Raw genomic sequence first — 20,572 nt, 5'->3', positions numbered from 1 at the left:
AGGCCGCCGCCGGCACCGGCGCGCCGCAGCGCAAGAAGCCGGCGCCCGCCCTGCAATGCCCCCCGTCGCTGCATATTCCACCCGCCTTATATCCTCCCCATGTCTGACTCACTACCCTAAATGACACTGCGGTCGACGTGCTTTTTACTATCGCTTTTGGAAGAACCAAGGCGCATATTCTAGTGTCGAACCGGTATTGCAAATTTGGATTAAGCAAAAATTTATTGTGTGGTCGAGCGACACCCTCGGCTCGCTCTTCCTACATGATCGCTTCTTGCGAGGAATAATTCCTAGCGCGCCGATGGCTTCAGAGTTGGTCTTCTCGAAGTTTTGCTTCCGCACTGCATTCCGCAATCTTTTCGTTATGAGCTTCGGTTTCCCGACTTTCTAGTGTTTAGTGCGTTTGGCTTCTCTTAACCCTTAGCCACCGCTTGCCGAAATTTCCACGCTGTCATATGTCGATCTGCAGAGCTCAATGAAGGCATCGCGGCCATTCCTGAGCTCATGGAACGGCCGAATCTGTAGTTGTTTCCAGATCTCTCCCACACAACGGCCTCCCAGTAGCTTGGATTACAGGAGTACGCCACTACTCCCAGCCGCAGATTCACCTTTGAAAGCAGAATGACATGAGCTACGCGCAACTCCGATTGTTTTTTTTGTTGTGTCTGGCCTACTTTGAAAGACTTTGTAGTCGATTTACTTACTACTATCGCTGTTGGAAACCAGGATACCACACAGTATTCTAGAGACGATCAGGCAATGAAAATTTAGAATAAGTAAAACAGTATCAAAAGAATTTGTGTGGTGGAGCAGCACATGCAATTTATGCTTCCTAGATAATCGTTACTGCATAGAATAATTCTTTTGTCTGCGGCGTCTTCAGTATCCGTCTTGTGGAAATTTTACTTGCAGTATATTGTGCAATCTTTTCGTTATGAGTTGGTGCTTGGTTTCCCGATGTTCTTTTGTTTAGTGCATTCGCCTTCTCTTAACCCTGAGAAACCACATACCGAAACTGAAGCACTGCCGGCTGTTCATAAGCAGTGTTCGACGAAGTTATTTCCCTTTTTATTCGTTGCCTTTAATATTCTTCTCATCATTGGTGAGTGCTGCCTGCAGAAAGCGTTTATCTTGCGAATTCACGTGAAAGTTTGTGTTCCCTGTGAGGTCCACTACTTGGGATTAACTTGATGCTCCAGGCAGGTGGCTCGTTGGTCTAGGGGTATGATTCCTGCTTTGGGTGCATGAGGTCCCGGGTTCAAATCCCGGACGAGCCCTGCCATTTTGACCGTGCTGAAGAGTAGGTGGAACTCAGCCCCGGTTGCAGCTCCTCAATGAAGAGTAGACGCCTGTTATAGCACGTGGATATAACAAGAATGCGGCACCAGTAAAGTACGTAGGTGGAATTCGGTAGAAACGCAGACGGTAATTTTGCATGCAACGGAAAGCAAGGTTGTCTTTGCGGAATATGTGCACCGTGAGTGGAGATTCAGCTTAACTGTGCGACAGTCTACCCTCATCTTACTAACGACGGCAACAACAAAGGTGTGGTGGCATGTGAGATTGAGAGTGGCTAAGAGTTTCTCATTATTAGTTAGCATCACACTTTGACAGAGCTGTGACAAGGCGAGTAGGGTGAGCTCAGGAAAGCCATTAGCAAGCGCACTTGAAGTAGCCCTGAAGAACCGGATTATAAATTTTGCCAGCCATAATGGAGCTAGGGGCGTTCCCAGTTACCAAATACCGGTGCAATAAGAGAGCAACAGTATTTGACAGTAAAATGACGCCCTATCCGTCTAGCATACGACATTGCTTGTCTCTGCATACGCGGACGTGAGGTCATCTCGGAAATGAAATCCGAAATATAGATTAAAATTGTTGTGTTCCCGCCCGGGATCGAACCGGGGACCTTCTGCGTGTAAAGCAGACGTGATAACCGCTACACCACGGAAACGACGGTTCTTTTCGTGTACCACCCGGAGACTCGTAATAGCAACAGTTTTTCTTCTGTGTTAGAAAGGGCATCGGCTACGAGCTCCCTCCGATTCGTGAAGTTCCTATAGTAAAAGACGTCGATGAAAACAATCCAACCGCGACAGACAGGGAGAACGCTGGGCGAGCTGCAGCCCTACAGGGTGAGACCATCAAAGGTGGCGTCATTCACATGCAGTGCGTTTTCGGAACGGACAGGCTCGTTGGTCTAGGGGTATGATTCCTGCTTCGGGTGCAGGAGGTCCCGGGTTCAAATCCCGGACGAGCCCTTGCGTTTTGTACAACGGTGTGGTAACAAATCGCATGGCGGCGGCTGTTTCGCGCATTTCCAGGCCTCCAAGTCAGCGCTAAAATCCGACAACCAGTTCTGAAACAGTTTCATGTTTCATTTGAGCCATGTGCACCCTGCTGGTGGAACGTTTGAAGTTGATTTAAGTGGTCACTGCAGAGATCGTAGCAAGTGTCTTGCTGAGTGCGACGAAAACGGGTTTCCGCCCGCAATCGAACCAGGGACCTTCTGCGTGTTAGGCACGGCGCCTGGGCTCGGCGGCAGCTGCTGCTCTTTCTTTCCTTACGAGATACCGTCGATTCGCGCAGTCGTTATTGCAAAAGATGTCACCAAAGGCAATCGCTTCGTTAGCGGCACGGTGCCTGGGCTCGGCGGCAGCTCTACATGGAGGCACCAGCAGCCCAGCCAGGCCGCCGCCGGCACCGGCGCGCCGCAGCGCAAGAAGCCGGCGCCCGCCCTGCAATGCCCCCCGTCGCTGCATATTCCACCCGCCTTATATCCTCCCCATGTCTGACTCACTACCCTAAATGACACTGCGGTCGACGTGCTTTTTACTATCGCTTTTGGAAGAACCAAGGCGCATATTCTAGTGTCGAACCGGTATTGCAAATTTGGATTAAGCAAAAATTTATTGTGTGGTCGAGCGACACCCTCGGCTCGCTCTTCCTACATGATCGCTTCTTGCGAGGAATAATTCCTAGCGCGCCGATGGCTTCAGAGTTGGTCTTCTCGAAGTTTTGCTTCCGCACTGCATTCCGCAATCTTTTCGTTATGAGCTTCGGTTTCCCGACTTTCTAGTGTTTAGTGCGTTTGGCTTCTCTTAACCCTTAGCCACCGCTTGCCGAAATTTCCACGCTGTCATATGTCGATCTGCAGAGCTCAATGAAGGCATCGCGGCCATTCCTGAGCTCATGGAACGGCCGAATCTGTAGTTGTTTCCAGATCTCTCCCACACAACGGCCTCCCAGTAGCTTGGATTACAGGAGTACGCCACTACTCCCAGCCGCAGATTCACCTTTGAAAGCAGAATGACATGAGCTACGCGCAACTCCGATTGTTTTTTTGTTGTGTCTGGCCTACTTTGAAAGACTTTGTAGTCGATTTACTTACTACTATCGCTGTTGGAAACCAGGATACCACACAGTATTCTAGAGACGATCAGGCAATGAAAATTTAGAATAAGTAAAACAGTATCAAAAGAATTTGTGTGGTGGAGCAGCACATGCAATTTATGCTTCCTAGATAATCGTTACTGCATAGAATAATTCTTTTGTCTGCGGCGTCTTCAGTATCCGTCTTGTGGAAATTTTACTTGCAGTATATTGTGCAATCTTTTCGTTATGAGTTGGTGCTTGGTTTCCCGATGTTCTTTTGTTTAGTGCATTCGCCTTCTCTTAACCCTGAGAAACCACATACCGAAACTGAAGCACTGCCGGCTGTTCATAAGCAGTGTTCGACGAAGTTATTTCCCTTTTTATTCGTTGCCTTTAATATTCTTCTCATCATTGGTGAGTGCTGCCTGCAGAAAGCGTTTATCTTGCGAATTCACGTGAAAGTTTGTGTTCCCTGTGAGGTCCACTACTTGGGATTAACTTGATGCTCCAGGCAGGTGGCTCGTTGGTCTAGGGGTATGATTCCTGCTTTGGGTGCATGAGGTCCCGGGTTCAAATCCCGGACGAGCCCTGCCATTTTGACCGTGCTGAAGAGTAGGTGGAACTCAGCCCCGGTTGCAGCTCCTCAATGAAGAGTAGACGCCTGTTATAGCACGTGGATATAACAAGAATGCGGCACCAGTAAAGTACGTAGGTGGAATTCGGTAGAAACGCAGACGGTAATTTTGCATGCAACGGAAAGCAAGGTTGTCTTTGCGGAATATGTGCACCGTGAGTGGAGATTCAGCTTAACTGTGCGACAGTCTACCCTCATCTTACTAACGACGGCAACAACAAAGGTGTGGTGGCATGTGAGATTGAGAGTGGCTAAGAGTTTCTCATTATTAGTTAGCATCACACTTTGACAGAGCTGTGACAAGGCGAGTAGGGTGAGCTCAGGAAAGCCATTAGCAAGCGCACTTGAAGTAGCCCTGAAGAACCGGATTATAAATTTTGCCAGCCATAATGGAGCTAGGGGCGTTCCCAGTTACCAAATACCGGTGCAATAAGAGAGCAACAGTATTTGACAGTAAAATGACGCCCTATCCGTCTAGCATACGACATTGCTTGTCTCTGCATACGCGGACGTGAGGTCATCTCGGAAATGAAATCCGAAATATAGATTAAAATTGTTGTGTTCCCGCCCGGGATCGAACCGGGGACCTTCTGCGTGTAAAGCAGACGTGATAACCGCTACACCACGGAAACGACGGTTCTTTTCGTGTACCACCCGGAGACTCGTAATAGCAACAGTTTTTCTTCTGTGTTAGAAAGGGCATCGGCTACGAGCTCCCTCCGATTCGTGAAGTTCCTATAGTAAAAGACGTCGATGAAAACAATCCAACCGCGACAGACAGGGAGAACGCTGGGCGAGCTGCAGCCCTACAGGGTGAGACCATCAAAGGTGGCGTCATTCACATGCAGTGCGTTTTCGGAACGGACAGGCTCGTTGGTCTAGGGGTATGATTCCTGCTTCGGGTGCAGGAGGTCCCGGGTTCAAATCCCGGACGAGCCCTTGCGTTTTGTACAACGGTGTGGTAACAAATCGCATGGCGGCGGCTGTTTCGCGCATTTCCAGGCCTCCAAGTCAGCGCTAAAATCCGACAACCAGTTCTGAAACAGTTTCATGTTTCATTTGAGCCATGTGCACCCTGCTGGTGGAACGTTTGAAGTTGATTTAAGTGGTCACTGCAGAGATCGTAGCAAGTGTCTTGCTGAGTGCGACGAAAACGGGTTTCCGCCCGCAATCGAACCAGGGACCTTCTGCGTGTTAGGCACGGCGCCTGGGCTCGGCGGCAGCTGCTGCTCTTTCTTTCCTTACGAGATACCGTTGATTCGCGCAGTCGTTATTGCAAAGGATGTCACCAAAGGCAATCGCTTCGTTAGCGGCACGGTGCCTGGGCTCGGCGGCAGCTCTACATGGAGGCACCAGCAGCCCAGCCAGGCCGCCGCCGGCACCGGCGCGCCGCAGCGCAAGAAGCCGGCGCCCGCCCTGCAATGCCCCCCGTCGCTGCATATTCCACCCGCCTTATATCCTCCCCATGTCTGACTCACTACCCTAAATGACACTGCGGTCGACGTGCTTTTTACTATCGCTTTTGGAAGAACCAAGGCGCATATTCTAGTGTCGAACCGGTATTGCAAATTTGGATTAAGCAAAAATTTATTGTGTGGTCGAGCGACACCCTCGGCTCGCTCTTCCTACATGATCGCTTCTTGCGAGGAATAATTCCTAGCGCGCCGATGGCTTCAGAGTTGGTCTTCTCGAAGTTTTGCTTCCGCACTGCATTCCGCAATCTTTTCGTTATGAGCTTCGGTTTCCCGACTTTCTAGTGTTTAGTGCGTTTGGCTTCTCTTAACCCTTAGCCACCGCTTGCCGAAATTTCCACGCTGTCATATGTCGATCTGCAGAGCTCAATGAAGGCATCGCGGCCATTCCTGAGCTCATGGAACGGCCGAATCTGTAGTTGTTTCCAGATCTCTCCCACACAACGGCCTCCCAGTAGCTTGGATTACAGGAGTACGCCACTACTCCCAGCCGCAGATTCACCTTTGAAAGCAGAATGACATGAGCTACGCGCAACTCCGATTGTTTTTTTGTTGTGTCTGGCCTACTTTGAAAGACTTTGTAGTCGATTTACTTACTACTATCGCTGTTGGAAACCAGGATACCACACAGTATTCTAGAGACGATCAGGCAATGAAAATTTAGAATAAGTAAAACAGTATCAAAAGAATTTGTGTGGTGGAGCAGCACATGCAATTTATGCTTCCTAGATAATCGTTACTGCATAGAATAATTCTTTTGTCTGCGGCGTCTTCAGTATCCGTCTTGTGGAAATTTTACTTGCAGTATATTGTGCAATCTTTTCGTTATGAGTTGGTGCTTGGTTTCCCGATGTTCTTTTGTTTAGTGCATTCGCCTTCTCTTAACCCTGAGAAACCACATACCGAAACTGAAGCACTGCCGGCTGTTCATAAGCAGTGTTCGATGAAGTTATTTCCCTTTTTATTCGTTGCCTTTAATATTCTTCTCATCATTGGTGAGTGCTGCCTGCAGAAAGCGTTTATCTTGCGAATTCACGTGAAAGTTTGTGTTCCCTGTGAGGTCCACTACTTGGGATTAACTTGATGCTCCAGGCAGGTGGCTCGTTGGTCTAGGGGTATGATTCCTGCTTTGGGTGCATGAGGTCCCGGGATCAAATCCCGGACGAGCCCTGCCATTTTGACCGTGCTGAAGAGTAGGTGGAACTCAGCCCCGGTTGCAGCTCCTCAATGAAGAGTAGACGCCTGTTATAGCACGTGGATATAACAAGAATGCGGCACCAGTAAAGTACGTAGGTGGAATTCGGTAGAAACGCAGACGGTAATTTTGCATGCAACGGAAAGCAAGGTTGTCTTTGCGGAATATGTGCACCGTGAGTGGAGATTCAGCTTAACTGTGCGACAGTCTACCCTCATCTTACTAACGACGGCAACAACAAAGGTGTGGTGGCATGTGAGATTGAGAGTGGCTAAGAGTTTCTCATTATTAGTTAGCATCACACTTTGACAGAGCTGTGACAAGGCGAGTAGGGTGAGCTCAGGAAAGCCATTAGCAAGCGCACTTGAAGTAGCCCTGAAGAACCGGATTATAAATTTTGCCAGCCATAATGGAGCTAGGGGCGTTCCCAGTTACCAAATACCGGTGCAATAAGAGAGCAACAGTATTTGACAGTAAAATGACGCCCTATCCGTCTAGCATACGACATTGCTTGTCTCTGCATACGCGGACGTGAGGTCATCTCGGAAATGAAATCCGAAATATAGATTAAAATTGTTGTGTTCCCGCCCGGGATCGAACCGGGGACCTTCTGCGTGTAAAGCAGACGTGATAACCGCTACACCACGGAAACGACGGTTCTTTTCGTGTACCACCCGGAGACTCGTAATAGCAACAGTTTTTCTTCTGTGTTAGAAAGGGCATCGGCTACGAGCTCCCTCCGATTCGTGAAGTTCCTATAGTAAAAGACGTCGATGAAAACAATCCAACCGCGACAGACAGGGAGAACGCTGGGCGAGCTGCAGCCCTACAGGGTGAGACCATCAAAGGTGGCGTCATTCACATGCAGTGCGTTTTCGGAACGGACAGGCTCGTTGGTCTAGGGGTATGATTCCTGCTTCGGGTGCAGGAGGTCCCGGGTTCAAATCCCGGACGAGCCCTTGCGTTTTGTACAACGGTGTGGTAACAAATCGCATGGCGGCGGCTGTTTCGCGCATTTCCAGGCCTCCAAGTCAGCGCTAAAATCCGACAACCAGTTCTGAAACAGTTTCATGTTTCATTTGAGCCATGTGCACCCTGCTGGTGGAACGTTTGAAGTTGATTTAAGTGGTCACTGCAGAGATCGTAGCAAGTGTCTTGCTGAGTGCGACGAAAACGGGTTTCCGCCCGCAATCGAACCAGGGACCTTCTGCGTGTTAGGCACGGCGCCTGGGCTCGGCGGCAGCTGCTGCTCTTTCTTTCCTTACGAGATACCGTCGATTCGCGCAGTCGTTATTGCAAAAGATGTCACCAAAGGCAATCGCTTCGTTAGCGGCACGGTGCCTGGGCTCGGCGGCAGCTCTACATGGAGGCACCAGCAGCCCAGCCAGGCCGCCGCCGGCACCGGCGCGCCGCAGCGCAAGAAGCCGGCGCCCGCCCTGCAATGCCCCCCGTCGCTGCATATTCCACCCGCCTTATATCCTCCCCATGTCTGACTCACTACCCTAAATGACACTGCGGTCGACGTGCTTTTTACTATCGCTTTTGGAAGAACCAAGGCGCATATTCTAGTGTCGAACCGGTATTGCAAATTTGGATTAAGCAAAAATTTATTGTGTGGTCGAGCGACACCCTCGGCTCGCTCTTCCTACATGATCGCTTCTTGCGAGGAATAATTCCTAGCGCGCCGATGGCTTCAGAGTTGGTCTTCTCGAAGTTTTGCTTCCGCACTGCATTCCGCAATCTTTTCGTTATGAGCTTCGGTTTCCCGACTTTCTAGTGTTTAGTGCGTTTGGCTTCTCTTAACCCTTAGCCACCGCTTGCCGAAATTTCCACGCTGTCATATGTCGATCTGCAGAGCTCAATGAAGGCATCGCGGCCATTCCTGAGCTCATGGAACGGCCGAATCTGTAGTTGTTTCCAGATCTCTCCCACACAACGGCCTCCCAGTAGCTTGGATTACAGGAGTACGCCACTACTCCCAGCCGCAGATTCACCTTTGAAAGCAGAATGACATGAGCTACGCGCAACTCCGATTGTTTTTTTGTTGTGTCTGGCCTACTTTGAAAGACTTTGTAGTCGATTTACTTACTACTATCGCTGTTGGAAACCAGGATACCACACAGTATTCTAGAGACGATCAGGCAATGAAAATTTAGAATAAGTAAAACAGTATCAAAAGAATTTGTGTGGTGGAGCAGCACATGCAATTTATGCTTCCTAGATAATCGTTACTGCATAGAATAATTCTTTTGTCTGCGGCGTCTTCAGTATCCGTCTTGTGGAAATTTTACTTGCAGTATATTGTGCAATCTTTTCGTTATGAGTTGGTGCTTGGTTTCCCGATGTTCTTTTGTTTAGTGCATTCGCCTTCTCTTAACCCTGAGAAACCACATACCGAAACTGAAGCACTGCCGGCTGTTCATAAGCAGTGTTCGATGAAGTTATTTCCCTTTTTATTCGTTGCCTTTAATATTCTTCTCATCATTGGTGAGTGCTGCCTGCAGAAAGCGTTTATCTTGCGAATTCACGTGAAAGTTTGTGTTCCCTGTGAGGTCCACTACTTGGGATTAACTTGATGCTCCAGGCAGGTGGCTCGTTGGTCTAGGGGTATGATTCCTGCTTTGGGTGCATGAGGTCCCGGGATCAAATCCCGGACGAGCCCTGCCATTTTGACCGTGCTGAAGAGTAGGTGGAACTCAGCCCCGGTTGCAGCTCCTCAATGAAGAGTAGACGCCTGTTATAGCACGTGGATATAACAAGAATGCGGCACCAGTAAAGTACGTAGGTGGAATTCGGTAGAAACGCAGACGGTAATTTTGCATGCAACGGAAAGCAAGGTTGTCTTTGCGGAATATGTGCACCGTGAGTGGAGATTCAGCTTAACTGTGCGACAGTCTACCCTCATCTTACTAACGACGGCAACAACAAAGGTGTGGTGGCATGTGAGATTGAGAGTGGCTAAGAGTTTCTCATTATTAGTTAGCATCACACTTTGACAGAGCTGTGACAAGGCGAGTAGGGTGAGCTCAGGAAAGCCATTAGCAAGCGCACTTGAAGTAGCCCTGAAGAACCGGATTATAAATTTTGCCAGCCATAATGGAGCTAGGGGCGTTCCCAGTTACCAAATACCGGTGCAATAAGAGAGCAACAGTATTTGACAGTAAAATGACGCCCTATCCGTCTAGCATACGACATTGCTTGTCTCTGCATACGCGGACGTGAGGTCATCTCGGAAATGAAATCCGAAATATAGATTAAAATTGTTGTGTTCCCGCCCGGGATCGAACCGGGGACCTTCTGCGTGTAAAGCAGACGTGATAACCGCTACACCACGGAAACGACGGTTCTTTTCGTGTACCACCCGGAGACTCGTAATAGCAACAGTTTTTCTTCTGTGTTAGAAAGGGCATCGGCTACGAGCTCCCTCCGATTCGTGAAGTTCCTATAGTAAAAGACGTCGATGAAAACAATCCAACCGCGACAGACAGGGAGAACGCTGGGCGAGCTGCAGCCCTACAGGGTGAGACCATCAAAGGTGGCGTCATTCACATGCAGTGCGTTTTCGGAACGGACAGGCTCGTTGGTCTAGGGGTATGATTCCTGCTTCGGGTGCAGGAGGTCCCGGGTTCAAATCCCGGACGAGCCCTTGCGTTTTGTACAACGGTGTGGTAACAAATCGCATGGCGGCGGCTGTTTCGCGCATTTCCAGGCCTCCAAGTCAGCGCTAAAATCCGACAACCAGTTCTGAAACAGTTTCATGTTTCATTTGAGCCATGTGCACCCTGCTGGTGGAACGTTTGAAGTTGATTTAAGTGGTCACTGCAGAGATCGTAGCAAGTGTCTTGCTGAGTGCGACGAAAACGGGTTTCCGCCCGCAATCGAACCAGGGACCTTCTGCGTGTTAGGCACGGCGCCTGGGCTCGGCGGCAGCTGCTGCTCTTTCTTTCCTTACGAGATACCGTCGATTCGCGCAGTCGTTATTGCAAAAGATGTCACCAAAGGCAATCGCTTCGTTAGCGGCACGGTGCCTGGGCTCGGCGGCAGCTCTACATGGAGGCACCAGCAGCCCAGCCAGGCCGCCGCCGGCACCGGCGCGCCGCAGCGCAAGAAGCCGGCGCCCGCCCTGCAATGCCCCCCGTCGCTGCATATTCCACCCGCCTTATATCCTCCCCATGTCTGACTCACTACCCTAAATGACACTGCGGTCGACGTGCTTTTTACTATCGCTTTTGGAAGAACCAAGGCGCATATTCTAGTGTCGAACCGGTATTGCAAATTTGGATTAAGCAAAAATTTATTGTGTGGTCGAGCGACACCCTCGGCTCGCTCTTCCTACATGATCGCTTCTTGCGAGGAATAATTCCTAGCGCGCCGATGGCTTCAGAGTTGGTCTTCTCGAAGTTTTGCTTCCGCACTGCATTCCGCAATCTTTTCGTTATGAGCTTCGGTTTCCCGACTTTCTAGTGTTTAGTGCGTTTGGCTTCTCTTAACCCTTAGCCACCGCTTGCCGAAATTTCCACGCTGTCATATGTCGATCTGCAGAGCTCAATGAAGGCATCGCGGCCGTTCCTGAGCTCATGGAACGGCCGAATCTGTAGTTGTTTCCAGATCTCTCCCACACAACGGCCTCCCAGTAGCTTGGATTACAGGAGTACGCCACTACTCCCAGCCGCAGATTCACCTTTGAAAGCAGAATGACATGAGCTACGCGCAACTCCGATTGTTTTTTTGTTGTGTCTGGCCTACTTTGAAAGACTTTGTAGTCGATTTACTTACTACTATCGCTGTTGGAAACCAGGATACCACACAGTATTCTAGAGACGATCAGGCAATGAAAATTTAGAATAAGTAAAACAGTATCAAAAGAATTTGTGTGGTGGAGCAGCACATGCAATTTATGCTTCCTAGATAATCGTTACTGCATAGAATAATTCTTTTGTCTGCGGCGTCTTCAGTATCCGTCTTGTGGAAATTTTACTTGCAGTATATTGTGCAATCTTTTCGTTATGAGTTGGTGCTTGGTTTCCCGATGTTCTTTTGTTTAGTGCATTCGCCTTCTCTTAACCCTGAGAAACCACATACCGAAACTGAAGCACTGCCGGCTGTTCATAAGCAGTGTTCGATGAAGTTATTTCCCTTTTTATTCGTTGCCTTTAATATTCTTCTCATCATTGGTGAGTGCTGCCTGCAGAAAGCGTTTATCTTGCGAATTCACGTGAAAGTTTGTGTTCCCTGTGAGGTCCACTACTTGGGATTAACTTGATGCTCCAGGCAGGTGGCTCGTTGGTCTAGGGGTATGATTCCTGCTTTGGGTGCATGAGGTCCCGGGATCAAATCCCGGACGAGCCCTGCCATTTTGACCGTGCTGAAGAGTAGGTGGAACTCAGCCCCGGTTGCAGCTCCTCAATGAAGAGTAGACGCCTGTTATAGCACGTGGATATAACAAGAATGCGGCACCAGTAAAGTACGTAGGTGGAATTCGGTAGAAACGCAGACGGTAATTTTGCATGCAACGGAAAGCAAGGTTGTCTTTGCGGAATATGTGCACCGTGAGTGGAGATTCAGCTTAACTGTGCGACAGTCTACCCTCATCTTACTAACGACGGCAACAACAAAGGTGTGGTGGCATGTGAGATTGAGAGTGGCTAAGAGTTTCTCATTATTAGTTAGCATCACACTTTGACAGAGCTGTGACAAGGCGAGTAGGGTGAGCTCAGGAAAGCCATTAGCAAGCGCACTTGAAGTAGCCCTGAAGAACCGGATTATAAATTTTGCCAGCCATAATGGAGCTAGGGGCGTTCCCAGTTACCAAATACCGGTGCAATAAGAGAGCAACAGTATTTGACAGTAAAATGACGCCCTATCCGTCTAGCATACGACATTGCTTGTCTCTGCATACGCGGACGTGAGGTCATCTCGGAAATGAAATCCGAAATATAGATTAAAATTGTTGTGTTCCCGCCCGGGATCGAACCGGGGACCTTCTGCGTGTAAAGCAGACGTGATAACCGCTACACCACGGAAACGACGGTTCTTTTCGTGTACCACCCGGAGACTCGTAATAGCAACAGTTTTTCTTCTGTGTTAGAAAGGGCATCGGCTACGAGCTCCCTCCGATTCGTGAAGTTCCTATAGTAAAAGACGTCGATGAAAACAATCCAACCGCGACAGACAGGGAGAACGCTGGGCGAGCTGCAGCCCTACAGGGTGAGACCATCAAAGGTGGCGTCATTCACATGCAGTGCGTTTTCGGAACGGACAGGCTCGTTGGTCTAGGGGTATGATTCCTGCTTCGGGTGCAGGAGGTCCCGGGTTCAAATCCCGGACGAGCCCTTGCGTTTTGTACAACGGTGTGGTAACAAATCGCATGGCGGCGGCTGTTTCGCGCATTTCCAGGCCTCCAAGTCAGCGCTAAAATCCGACAACCAGTTCTGAAACAGTTTCATGTTTCATTTGAGCCATGTGCACCCTGCTGGTGGAACGTTTGAAGTTGATTTAAGTGGTCACTGCAGAGATCGTAGCAAGTGTCTTGCTGAGTGCGACGGAAACGGGTTTCCGCCCGCAATCGAACCAGGGACCTTCTGCGTGTTAGGCACGGCGCCTGGGCTCGGCGGCAGCTGCTGCTCTTTCTTTCCTTACGAGATACCGTCGATTCGCGCAGTCGTTATTGCAAAAGATGTCACCAAAGGCAATCGCTTCGTTAGCGGCACGGTGCCTGGGCTCGGCGGCAGCTCTACATGGAGGCACCAGCAGCCCAGCCAGGCCGCCGCCGGCACCGGCGCGCCGCAGCGCAAGAAGCCGGCGCCCGCCCTGCAATGCCCCCCGTCGCTGCATATTCCACCCGCCTTATATCCTCCCCATGTCTGACTCACTACCCTAAATGACACTGCGGTCGACGTGCTTTTTACTATCGCTTTTGGAAGAACCAAGGCGCATATTCTAGTGTCGAACCGGTATTGCAAATTTGGATTAAGCAAAAATTTATTGTGTGGTCGAGCGACACCCTCGGCTCGCTCTTCCTACATGATCGCTTCTTGCGAGGAATAATTCCTAGCGCGCCGATGGCTTCAGAGTTGGTCTTCTCGAAGTTTTGCTTCCGCACTGCATTCCGCAATCTTTTCGTTATGAGCTTCGGTTTCCCGACTTTCTAGTGTTTAGTGCGTTTGGCTTCTCTTAACCCTTAGCCACCGCTTGCCGAAATTTCCACGCTGTCATATGTCGATCTGCAGAGCTCAATGAAGGCATCGCGGCCATTCCTGAGCTCATGGAACGGCCGAATCTGTAGTTGTTTCCAGATCTCTCCCACACAACGGCCTCCCAGTAGCTTGGATTACAGGAGTACGCCACTACTCCCAGCCGCAGATTCACCTTTGAAAGCAGAATGACATGAGCTACGCGCAACTCCGATTGTTTTTTTGTTGTGTCTGGCCTACTTTGAAAGACTTTGTAGTCGATTTACTTACTACTATCGCTGTTGGAAACCAGGATACCACACAGTATTCTAGAGACGATCAGGCAATGAAAATTTAGAATAAGTAAAACAGTATCAAAAGAATTTGTGTGGTGGAGCAGCACATGCAATTTATGCTTCCTAGATAATCGTTACTGCATAGAATAATTCTTTTGTCTGCGGCGTCTTCAGTATCCGTCTTGTGGAAATTTTACTTGCAGTATATTGTGCAATCTTTTCGTTATGAGTTGGTGCTTGGTTTCCCGATGTTCTTTTGTTTAGTGCATTCGCCTTCTCTTAACCCTGAGAAACCACATACCGAAACTGAAGCACTGCCGGCTGTTCATAAGCAGTGTTCGACGAAGTTATTTCCCTTTTTATTCGTTGCCTTTAATATTCTTCTCATCATTGGTGAGTGCTGCCTGCAGAAAGCGTTTATCTTGCGAATTCACGTGAAAGTTTGTGTTCCCTGTGAGGTCCACTACTTGGGATTAACTTGATGCTCCAGGCAGGTGGCTCGTTGGTCTAGGGGTATGATTCCTGCTTTGGGTGCATGAGGTCCCGGGTTCAAATCCTGGACGAGCCCTGCCATTTTGACCGTGCTGAAGAGTAGGTGGAACTCAGCCCCGGTTGCAGCTCCTCAATGAAGAGTAGACGCCTGTTATAGCACGTGGATATAACAAGAATGCGGCACCAGTAAAGTACGTAGGTGGAATTCGGTAGAAACGCAGACGGTAATTTTGCATGCAACGGAAAGCAAGGTTGTCTTTGCGGAATATGTGCACCGTGAGTGGAGATTCAGCTTAACTGTGCGACAGTCTACCCTCATCTTACTAACGACGGCAACAACAAAGGTGTGGTGGCATGTGAGATTGAGAGTGGCTAAGAGTTTCTCATTATTAGTTAGCATCACACTTTGACAGAGCTGTGACAAGGCGAGTAGGGTGAGCTCAGGAAAGCCATTAGCAAGCGCACTTGAAGTAGCCCTGAAGAACCGGATTATAAATTTTGCCAGCCATAATGGAGCTAGGGGCGTTCCCAGTTACCAAATACCGGTGCAATAAGAGAGCAACAGTATTTGACAGTAAAATGACGCCCTATCCGTCTAGCATACGACATTGCTTGTCTCTGCATACGCGGACGTGAGGTCATCTCGGAAATGAAATCCGAAATATAGATTAAAATTGTTGTGTTCCCGCCCGGGATCGAACCGGGGACCTTCTGCGTGTAAAGCAGACGTGATAACCGCTACACCACGGAAACGACGGTTCTTTTCGTGTACCACCCGGAGACTCGTAATAGCAACAGTTTTTCTTCTGTGTTAGAAAGGGCATCGGCTACGAGCTCCCTCCGATTCGTGAAGTTCCTATAGTAAAAGACGTCGATGAAAACAATCCAACCGCGACAGACAGGGAGAACGCTGGGCGAGCTGCAGCCCTACAGGGTGAGACCATCAAAGGTGGCGTCATTCACATGCAGTGCGTTTTCGGAACGGACAGGCTCGTTGGTCTAGGGGTATGATTCCTGCTTCGGGTGCAGGAGGTCCCGGGTTCAAATCCCGGACGAGCCCTTGCGTTTTGTACAACGGTGTGGTAACAAATCGCATGGCGGCGGCTGTTTCGCGCATTTCCAGGCCTCCAAGTCAGCGCTAAAATCCGACAACCAGTTCTGAAACAGTTTCGTGTTTCATTTGAGCCATGTGCACCCTGCTGGTGGAACGTTTGAAGTTGATTTAAGTGGTCACTGCAGAGATCGTAGCAAGTGTCTTGCTGAGTGCGACGAAAACGGGTTTCCGCCCGCAATCGAACCAGGGACCTTCTGCGTGTTAGGCACGGCGCCTGGGCTCGGCGGCAGCTGCTGCTCTTTCTTTCCTTACGAGATACCGTCGATTCGCGCAGTCGTTATTGCAAAAGATGTCACCAAAGGCAATCGCTTCGTTAGCGGCACGGTGCCTGGGCTCGGCGGCAGCTCTACATGGAGGCACCAGCAGCCCAGCCAGGCCGCCGCCGGCACCGGCGCGCCGCAGCGCAAGAAGCCGGCGCCCGCCCTGCAATGCCCCCCGTCGCTGCATATTCCACCCGCCTTATATCCTCCCCATGTCTGACTCACTACCCTAAATGACACTGCGGTCGACGTGCTTTTTACTATCGCTTTTGGAAGAACCAAGGCGCATATTCTAGTGTCGAACCGGTATTGCAAATTTGGATTAAGCAAAAATTTATTGTGTGGTCGAGCGACACCCTCGGCTCGCTCTTCCTACATGATCGCTTCTTGCGAGGAATAATTCCTAGCGCGCCGATGGCTTCAGAGTTGGTCTTCTCGAAGTTTTGCTTCCGCACTGCATTCCGCAATCTTTTCGTTATGAGCTTCGGTTTCCCGACTTTCTAGTGTTTAGTGCGTTTGGCTTCTCTTAACCCTTAGCCACCGCTTGCCGAAATTTCCACGCTGTCATATGTCGATCTGCAGAGCTCAATGAAGGCATCGCGGCCATTCCTGAGCTCATGGAACGGCCGAATCTGTAGTTGTTTCCAGATCTCTCCCACACAACGGCCTCCCAGTAGCTTGGATTACAGGAGTACGCCACTACTCCCAGCCGCAGATTCACCTTTGAAAGCAGAATGACATGAGCTACGCGCAACTCCGATTGTTTTTTTGTTGTGTCTGGCCTACTTTGAAAGACTTTGTAGTCGATTTACTTACTACTATCGCTGTTGGAAACCAGGATACCACACAGTATTCTAGAGACGATCAGGCAATGAAAATTTAGAATAAGTAAAACAGTATCAAAAGAATTTGTGTGGTGGAGCAGCACATGCAATTTATGCTTCCTAGATAATCGTTACTGCATAGAATAATTCTTTTGTCTGCGGCGTCTTCAGTATCCGTCTTGTGGAAATTTTACTTGCAGTATATTGTGCAATCTTTTCGTTATGAGTTGGTGCTTGGTTTCCCGATGTTCTTTTGTTTAGTGCATTCGCCTTCTCTTAACCCTGAGAAACCACATACCGAAACTGAAGCACTGCCGGCTGTTCATAAGCAGTGTTCGACGAAGTTATTTCCCTTTTTATTCGTTGCCTTTAATATTCTTCTCATCATTGGTGAGTGCTGCCTGCAGAAAGCGTTTATCTTGCGAATTCACGTGAAAGTTTGTGTTCCCTGTGAGGTCCACTACTTGGGATTAACTTGATGCTCCAGGCAGGTGGCTCGTTGGTCTAGGGGTATGATTCCTGCTTTGGGTGCATGAGGTCCCGGGTTCAAATCCTGGACGAGCCCTGCCATTTTGACCGTGCTGAAGAGTAGGTGGAACTCAGCCCCGGTTGCAGCTCCTCAATGAAGAGTAGACGCCTGTTATAGCACGTGGATATAACAAGAATGCGGCACCAGTAAAGTACGTAGGTGGAATTCGGTAGAAACGCAGACGGTAATTTTGCATGCAACGGAAAGCAAGGTTGTCTTTGCGGAATATGTGCACCGTGAGTGGAGATTCAGCTTAACTGTGCGACAGTCTACCCTCATCTTACTAACGACGGCAACAACAAAGGTGTGGTGGCATGTGAGATTGAGAGTGGCTAAGAGTTTCTCATTATTAGTTAGCATCACACTTTGACAGAGCTGTGACAAGGCGAGTAGGGTGAGCTCAGGAAAGCCATTAGCAAGCGCACTTGAAGTAGCCCTGAAGAACCGGATTATAAATTTTGCCAGCCATAATGGAGCTAGGGGCGTTCCCAGTTACCAAATACCGGTGCAATAAGAGAGCAACAGTATTTGACAGTAAAATGACGCCCTATCCGTCTAGCATACGACATTGCTTGTCTCTGCATACGCGGACGTGAGGTCATCTCGGAAATGAAATCCGAAATATAGATTAAAATTGTTGTGTTCCCGCCCGGGATCGAACCGGGGACCTTCTGCGTGTAAAGCAGACGTGATAACCGCTACACCACGGAAACGACGGTTCTTTTCGTGTACCACCCGGAGACTCGTAATAGCAACAGTTTTTCTTCTGTGTTAGAAAGGGCATCGGCTACGAGCTCCCTCCGATTCGTGAAGTTCCTATAGTAAAAGACGTCGATGAAAACAATCCAACCGCGACAGACAGGGAGAACGCTGGGCGAGCTGCAGCCCTACAGGGTGAGACCATCAAAGGTGGCGTCATTCACATGCAGTGCGTTTTCGGAACGGACAGGCTCGTTGGTCTAGGGGTATGATTCCTGCTTCGGGTGCAGGAGGTCCCGGGTTCAAATCCCGGACGAGCCCTTGCGTTTTGTACAACGGTGTGGTAACAAATCGCATGGCGGCGGCTGTTTCGCGCATTTCCAGGCCTCCAAGTCAGCGCTAAAATCCGACAACCAGTTCTGAAACAGTTTCATGTTTCATTTGAGCCATGTGCACCCTGCTGGTGGAACGTTTGAAGTTGATTTAAGTGGTCACTGCAGAGATCGTAGCAAGTGTCTTGCTGAGTGCGACGAAAACGGGTTTCCGCCCGCAATCGAACCAGGGACCTTCTGCGTGTTAGGCACGGCGCCTGGGCTCGGCGGCAGCTGCTGCTCTTTCTTTCCTTACGAGATACCGTCGATTCGCGCAGTCGTTATTGCAAAAGATGTCACCAAAGGCAATCGCTTCGTTAGCGGCACGGTGCCTGGGCTCGGCGGCAGCTCTACATGGAGGCACCAGCAGCCCAGCCAGGCCGCCGCCGGCACCGGCGCGCCGCAGCGCAAGAAGCCGGCGCCCGCCCTGCAATGCCCCCCGTCGCTGCATATTCCACCCGCCTTATATCCTCCCCATGTCTGACTCACTACCCTAAATGACACTGCGGTCGACGTGCTTTTTACTATCGCTTTTGGAAGAACCAAGGCGCATATTCTAGTGTCGAACCGGTATTGCAAATTTGGATTAAGCAAAAATTTATTGTGTGGTCGAGCGACACCCTCGGCTCGCTCTTCCTACATGATCGCTTCTTGCGAGGAATAATTCCTAGCGCGCCGATGGCTTCAGAGTTGGTCTTCTCGAAGTTTTGCTTCCGCACTGCATTCCGCAATCTTTTCGTTATGAGCTTCGGTTTCCCGACTTTCTAGTGTTTAGTGCGTTTGGCTTCTCTTAACCCTTAGCCACCGCTTGCCGAAATTTCCACGCTGTCATATGTCGATCTGCAGAGCTCAATGAAGGCATCGCGGCCATTCCTGAGCTCATGGAACGGCCGAATCTGTAGTTGTTTCCAGATCTCTCCCACACAACGGCCTCCCAGTAGCTTGGATTACAGGAGTACGCCACTACTCCCAGCCGCAGATTCACCTTTGAAAGCAGAATGACATGAGCTACGCGCAACTCCGATTGTTTTTTTGTTGTGTCTGGCCTACTTTGAAAGACTTTGTAGTCGATTTACTTACTACTATCGCTGTTGGAAACCAGGATACCACACAGTATTCTAGAGACGATCAGGCAATGAAAATTTAGAATAAGTAAAACAGTATCAAAAGAATTTGTGTGGTGGAGCAGCACATGCAATTTATGCTTCCTAGATAATCGTTACTGCATAGAATAATTCTTTTGTCTGCGGCGTCTTCAGTATCCGTCTTGTGGAAATTTTACTTGCAGTATATTGTGCAATCTTTTCGTTATGAGTTGGTGCTTGGTTTCCCGATGTTCTTTTGTTTAGTGCATTCGCCTTCTCTTAACCCTGAGAAACCACATACCGAAACTGAAGCACTGCCGGCTGTTCATAAGCAGTGTTCGATGAAGTTATTTCCCTTTTTATTCGTTGCCTTTAATATTCTTCTCATCATTGGTGAGTGCTGCCTGCAGAAAGCGTTTATCTTGCGAATTCACGTGAAAGTTTGTGTTCCCTGTGAGGTCCACTACTTGGGATTAACTTGATGCTCCAGGCAGGTGGCTCGTTGGTCTAGGGGTATGATTCCTGCTTTGGGTGCATGAGGTCCCGGGATCAAATCCCGGACGAGCCCTGCCATTTTGACCGTGCTGAAGAGTAGGTGGAACTCAGCCCCGGTTGCAGCTCCTCAATGAAGAGTAGACGCCTGTTATAGCACGTGGATATAACAAGAATGCGGCACCAGTAAAGTACGTAGGTGGAATTCGGTAGAAACGCAGACGGTAATTTTGCATGCAACGGAAAGCAAGGTTGTCTTTGCGGAATATGTGCACCGTGAGTGGAGATTCAGCTTAACTGTGCGACAGTCTACCCTCATCTTACTAACGACGGCAACAACAAAGGTGTGGTGGCATGTGAGATTGAGAGTGGCTAAGAGTTTCTCATTATTAGTTAGCATCACACTTTGACAGAGCTGTGACAAGGCGAGTAGGGTGAGCTCAGGAAAGCCATTAGCAAGCGCACTTGAAGTAGCCCTGAAGAACCGGATTATAAATTTTGCCAGCCATAATGGAGCTAGGGGCGTTCCCAGTTACCAAATACCGGTGCAATAAGAGAGCAA

At 49.4% G+C, this 20,572-nt stretch overlaps 22 non-coding genes across 22 annotated transcripts; 15 read left to right on the top strand and 7 right to left on the bottom strand.

Moving 5' to 3' along the window:
• Positions 1–1,205: 1,205 nt before the first annotated feature.
• Trnap-ugg (transfer RNA proline (anticodon UGG)) lies at positions 1,206–1,277 on the top strand. Its single transcript has one exon. It is a non-coding gene; the product is annotated as a tRNA-Pro (tRNA).
• Positions 1,278–1,881: 604 nt separating this feature from the next.
• Positions 1,882–1,954, bottom strand: Trnav-uac (transfer RNA valine (anticodon UAC)). Its single transcript has one exon. It is a non-coding gene; the product is annotated as a tRNA-Val (tRNA).
• A 235-nt stretch (positions 1,955–2,189) lies between these two features.
• On the top strand, positions 2,190–2,261 carry Trnap-cgg (transfer RNA proline (anticodon CGG)). Its single transcript has one exon. It is a non-coding gene; the product is annotated as a tRNA-Pro (tRNA).
• Positions 2,262–3,892: 1,631 nt separating this feature from the next.
• Trnap-ugg (transfer RNA proline (anticodon UGG)) lies at positions 3,893–3,964 on the top strand. Its single transcript has one exon. It is a non-coding gene; the product is annotated as a tRNA-Pro (tRNA).
• Positions 3,965–4,568: 604 nt separating this feature from the next.
• Positions 4,569–4,641, bottom strand: Trnav-uac (transfer RNA valine (anticodon UAC)). Its single transcript has one exon. It is a non-coding gene; the product is annotated as a tRNA-Val (tRNA).
• Positions 4,642–4,876: 235 nt separating this feature from the next.
• On the top strand, positions 4,877–4,948 carry Trnap-cgg (transfer RNA proline (anticodon CGG)). The gene has a single exon. It is a non-coding gene; the product is annotated as a tRNA-Pro (tRNA).
• Positions 4,949–6,579: 1,631 nt separating this feature from the next.
• Trnap-ugg (transfer RNA proline (anticodon UGG)) lies at positions 6,580–6,651 on the top strand. Its single transcript has one exon. It is a non-coding gene; the product is annotated as a tRNA-Pro (tRNA).
• Positions 6,652–7,255: 604 nt separating this feature from the next.
• Trnav-uac (transfer RNA valine (anticodon UAC)) lies at positions 7,256–7,328 on the bottom strand. Its single transcript has one exon. It is a non-coding gene; the product is annotated as a tRNA-Val (tRNA).
• Positions 7,329–7,563: 235 nt separating this feature from the next.
• On the top strand, positions 7,564–7,635 carry Trnap-cgg (transfer RNA proline (anticodon CGG)). Its single transcript has one exon. It is a non-coding gene; the product is annotated as a tRNA-Pro (tRNA).
• Positions 7,636–9,266: 1,631 nt separating this feature from the next.
• Positions 9,267–9,338, top strand: Trnap-ugg (transfer RNA proline (anticodon UGG)). Its single transcript has one exon. It is a non-coding gene; the product is annotated as a tRNA-Pro (tRNA).
• Positions 9,339–9,942: 604 nt separating this feature from the next.
• Trnav-uac (transfer RNA valine (anticodon UAC)) lies at positions 9,943–10,015 on the bottom strand. Its single transcript has one exon. It is a non-coding gene; the product is annotated as a tRNA-Val (tRNA).
• Positions 10,016–10,250: 235 nt separating this feature from the next.
• Trnap-cgg (transfer RNA proline (anticodon CGG)) lies at positions 10,251–10,322 on the top strand. The gene has a single exon. It is a non-coding gene; the product is annotated as a tRNA-Pro (tRNA).
• Positions 10,323–11,953: 1,631 nt separating this feature from the next.
• Trnap-ugg (transfer RNA proline (anticodon UGG)) lies at positions 11,954–12,025 on the top strand. Its single transcript has one exon. It is a non-coding gene; the product is annotated as a tRNA-Pro (tRNA).
• Positions 12,026–12,629: 604 nt separating this feature from the next.
• On the bottom strand, positions 12,630–12,702 carry Trnav-uac (transfer RNA valine (anticodon UAC)). The gene has a single exon. It is a non-coding gene; the product is annotated as a tRNA-Val (tRNA).
• Positions 12,703–12,937: 235 nt separating this feature from the next.
• Trnap-cgg (transfer RNA proline (anticodon CGG)) lies at positions 12,938–13,009 on the top strand. Its single transcript has one exon. It is a non-coding gene; the product is annotated as a tRNA-Pro (tRNA).
• A 1,631-nt stretch (positions 13,010–14,640) lies between these two features.
• Trnap-ugg (transfer RNA proline (anticodon UGG)) lies at positions 14,641–14,712 on the top strand. The gene has a single exon. It is a non-coding gene; the product is annotated as a tRNA-Pro (tRNA).
• A 604-nt stretch (positions 14,713–15,316) lies between these two features.
• Positions 15,317–15,389, bottom strand: Trnav-uac (transfer RNA valine (anticodon UAC)). The gene has a single exon. It is a non-coding gene; the product is annotated as a tRNA-Val (tRNA).
• A 235-nt stretch (positions 15,390–15,624) lies between these two features.
• Trnap-cgg (transfer RNA proline (anticodon CGG)) lies at positions 15,625–15,696 on the top strand. The gene has a single exon. It is a non-coding gene; the product is annotated as a tRNA-Pro (tRNA).
• Positions 15,697–17,327: 1,631 nt separating this feature from the next.
• Positions 17,328–17,399, top strand: Trnap-ugg (transfer RNA proline (anticodon UGG)). The gene has a single exon. It is a non-coding gene; the product is annotated as a tRNA-Pro (tRNA).
• Positions 17,400–18,003: 604 nt separating this feature from the next.
• On the bottom strand, positions 18,004–18,076 carry Trnav-uac (transfer RNA valine (anticodon UAC)). Its single transcript has one exon. It is a non-coding gene; the product is annotated as a tRNA-Val (tRNA).
• A 235-nt stretch (positions 18,077–18,311) lies between these two features.
• Positions 18,312–18,383, top strand: Trnap-cgg (transfer RNA proline (anticodon CGG)). Its single transcript has one exon. It is a non-coding gene; the product is annotated as a tRNA-Pro (tRNA).
• Positions 18,384–20,014: 1,631 nt separating this feature from the next.
• On the top strand, positions 20,015–20,086 carry Trnap-ugg (transfer RNA proline (anticodon UGG)). The gene has a single exon. It is a non-coding gene; the product is annotated as a tRNA-Pro (tRNA).
• The last annotated feature ends 486 nt before the right edge of the window (positions 20,087–20,572 follow it).

Source organism: Schistocerca cancellata, unplaced genomic scaffold (genome assembly GCF_023864275.1).
Source record: "Schistocerca cancellata isolate TAMUIC-IGC-003103 unplaced genomic scaffold, iqSchCanc2.1 HiC_scaffold_1087, whole genome shotgun sequence".
NCBI lineage: Eukaryota > Metazoa > Arthropoda > Insecta > Orthoptera > Acrididae > Schistocerca > Schistocerca cancellata.
Note: the sequence above shows the minus strand (reverse complement) of the source record. Positions and strands in the feature narration are given on the sequence as shown.